Source organism: Gavialis gangeticus, unplaced genomic scaffold (genome assembly GCF_001723915.1).
Source record: "Gavialis gangeticus isolate Ggan-Ray unplaced genomic scaffold, GavGan_comp1, whole genome shotgun sequence".
Classification (NCBI taxonomy): Eukaryota; Metazoa; Chordata; order Crocodylia; family Gavialidae; genus Gavialis; species Gavialis gangeticus.
The window spans coordinates 74,658,223-74,661,973 of NW_017729031.1; positions in this window are offsets into that span (position 1 = coordinate 74,658,223).

Sequence of the window (3,751 nt, forward strand, 5' to 3'; positions counted from 1 at the left end):
GACCCCAAGAGCTGTCAGTCAAGCTGACCTACTTTTCAGCCCTGCGCATGCTTGGTAACAGCGGAAAGCTCAGAATCACACATGCTCAGTCAGCTAAGAGCATGATGTCATTCAGCTAGAAAGTTCTTTGAGGGATGCAATCTATTTGGCCACCAAATTGTTATAAAAGGTTAAGGAGCCCCTCCCTCAAGGGGAGAGAGACCTGGTTAGCTGGAGACAGAGGCTGTAGCTTTCAGTGCTGTCTCTCAGTTAGGCTCTTAGGCCTATTGGTCTCCTCCTTGCTTGGCACTTCGTATCATTCTCAATTGCTGTTTTGATATACCGATCTTCTGGCTTACGATTTACCTTTGGCACCGATCATCGACCACCGATTTGGATCATCCCTACTGTTTTGACTTTGGCTTCGTTTACGACTCATCTGGTTTTCGACCTCGGCAATCACATCAACCACCCGATTGTCCTTTGGGACTGGCGACACGACTCTGACATCGTTCCATCTCTCCATTAGTTTTCATCGAGTTACAGTTTTGTTCTGTCAGTTGTTTATCCCTTCATAAGCTGTTGACCAGCTCTGGGACTAGTCAGCAGGCAGCTGCCCCTAGCTCCGGCTAGATAGCAAGGGCTTGCTGGTGAACCCCATGAGCCGACAGACCCCTCTGTTTGTTCATTGTTACTGTAACTGAAGATCGTTGCCTACGCCTCAAAGCGTAAGTCGAATAAACCCACTTTGTTTGAAACCGGTATGTTTCCATGCCTCAGAACTCCATGTCAAAAATCCCGCCTGTTTCGTGTCCAATTGCCACCACCCGGCCACCCAACCGTGACACCGTGAGCTTGGTTAACCAACTCCGGGACAGTTTTAATCAAATATTCCTAAGAATACAAGTCCAGTGTGATTGTACTACTTGTAAATTAACAGATCTGGCCCAACATCTTTTGGTCCTGGGAGTGCCAGAGATTCTGGAGTTGCTGTTGATTTGGAAAGCCCTCCACAGGGTCTCTTGAACAGCTATTGTCTTTTAGGACTTCCAGGCCTAGAAGATTTTATCTAGCTTTATTATTGTGGTGGACCAGGAAGAAATATATGAATATGGCCTTAAGCCAAAGGGCAAATGCCTTGCAAGTCACTGACTTATTCAACTGCTGATATGCAGTTAAGAAGAAAATTATGTTTCATTTATGCTGGTTCCATAGGTTAGGTGACAATAACAAGAATATATGGGCTTTGTTAAAATGAACTGATGTTAAAAATGTGTTTTACCTGGCTCTACATTAGTTTACATGTTCTGGAACAAGCTCAGGATACAATAAATTTGGTTAGAACAAGATATTTGGATTAAGATGATAGTGAGTATATACTTACAAATTACTTCTCACAAGTATGTTTTGGAATATATTCCAAGGTCTTGGAAACATAAGCTCTTGGTTCATAGACCTATGTTTGTAGTCAAATAGCTTATATTGCTTAGATGGTAGATTAAATTTCCTCCCAGGATTCAATCTAGGAAACAAAGGGCATATCTACAGGTACTAACTTAATGTGCTGTAATTGGCACTACTGCACATTAGTGCAGATGAACTTTTAAAAGTGATATTAATGTGCACTAGACTCTAAACCTACTGTGCATTAACACAATAGCATGGGTTCTGCCCAAGATAGTGGTGTATTTTTCAGTAGATAACTGAATAAAACATGATTATATATTAAAATTATATTAACATTATTTGCAATTAAGAAATATGTAGCAAAAACATAATTTCAAGGCTGACTATGTCAAGATGGCTCCTGTCTCAGCTTTTCTGATTTTTACAAACTACTATCGTCTTTGAGATCTTAGAGTAGGGGTGAGAAATATCTGGCTCACCAAGCTATTCTATCTGGTCTGTGGGGCCCCTAAAAATTTTAGAAAATTAACATTTATCTGCCCTGGGCTGCCTGTCAAAGATGACAAAAGAAAGGGGCAGCAGGACCCAGGGGAAGCCATGGCAGGACACTGAACAGCAAGGCCTACCCAGCCCCTCCCCCAGCTGGAAGCCCCTGCCCAGCAGAAGCTTCTAGCCTGGGACCATGGGGCTGTTTGTGCCTCCCTGTGCCAGAGTGGGAAATTCAGGTAAGAGCAGGGGGTGGGGAGGCAGGGGAGGACCATGGATACCAATTGCCCCAGTCCTTGAGGCTGGGCTGGGCCAGCTCTTGCTGAGTCCCACAGTCCAGCCATGTGCAGAGTGGCCACCAGGCAGGCAAGAAAGTGGGGAAAGCAGTGGTGGGACAGGAGAGCATGGGGCCTGCATCAGTGTCCCAGAGCTAGTATCGCTGGGGCCCACAGAGAGGTGGCAGAAGCATGGGGCACAGGCTGGCAGGGGTCTATGGAGCTGGGTTGGGCTGCACCAGCAGGGTGAGAGGGTAGCTGGCCCAGCTCCTGCTGCCCCACTGTGAACCTTGTCAGCACTGACCCCAGAACACCAGCACGGGCCCTGTGCTCCCACCTGGCTGTCACTGGCTCCCATGTACCCACTCAGTCCCAGTGCCCCCCATCCCAGCCCTGCAGTACAGGCGGGGGCCAGCATTTGCAGCCCCAACCTTGTGTACCCTGCACTTATCCATCTGGCCTGAACAGCAGCAGTGGGGGACAAACTGCTGCTCAGTGTGGGGAGGGGGGAGCAATCCCTCCTCCTCCCCATAGCCGTCACTTTCTGATGTAGATACCCGAAGCCCATGCGTGGCTATCCTGTGTCACTGCTGTCTCTGGGCTGCCCCACAGGGCAGCGGTGGCAGCAGAGAACAGGCACAGGCAGCCCTCTGTGGGGTCTGAGTGGCTGCACCAGGAAGCACTGGCAGTGGGAGGGGAAAGGGCCACTTTTCCTCCATGCTGAGCAGCAGTTTATCCCACGCTGCTGCTGCTCAGCCTGGGTCCCACACCGGCTCCAGGCTTGCCGCAGCAGCAGTTAGGCAGAAACTGCTGCTTAGTGCAGGGGAAATCGACCCTTCCTCACTGCCACTGGACAGTTTTTTGGTGTGGCTGCCCAGAGCCTGCACCGTGCTAGGCTGTGGTACAGCTTCTTCACTGCCACCTCTGGGCTGCTCAGCATGGCAGCAGTGAAAGAGTGGAGCAGCTGCAGGCCAGCTTACAAGTGGTGATGAAGGAGGCACACTGCAGCCTAGAGTGGCATGAGCTCTGGGCAACCACTCCAAAATCTGCCCTGTGGTGCTGAAGGAGGGAGGGGTGCTTTCCCCCAACCTGAGCAGCAGTTTATGCCCAGTTGTTGCTGCCACTGCTCCTACACCTCCGCCTCAATGGGTGAGCATGGAGCTGGCATGGGGCCCAGGCTGAGCAGCAGCAACACAAGACTAACTGCTGCTCAGCATGAAGGAAAAGCGGCCCCTTCCCTTCCTGCTGCCAGTGCTTCTTGGTGCAGCTGCTCAGAGTTTGTGCAAGGCTGCCTGTGCCTGATCTCTGTTACCATTGCTGCCCCATGGGGAAGCCCAAAGGCTGCAGTGACACAGGACAGCCTCACATGGGCTCTGGATGGCTGCACCAGGAAGTGGTGGCCACAAGGAGGGGGAGGGGTCGCTTCCCCATCCCCCCCACTGATCAGCAGTTAGTTTCATGCTGCTGCTTCTCAGCCTGAATGTTCAGCCCCCATAACCATTCACTCACAACTCCCCACAAACCCCACACCTACCCACCCATACCCCCGACACCCCTGCATACCCCAGAGTAAGACTGCATTTGAGCTATTCTGCAATCACTTC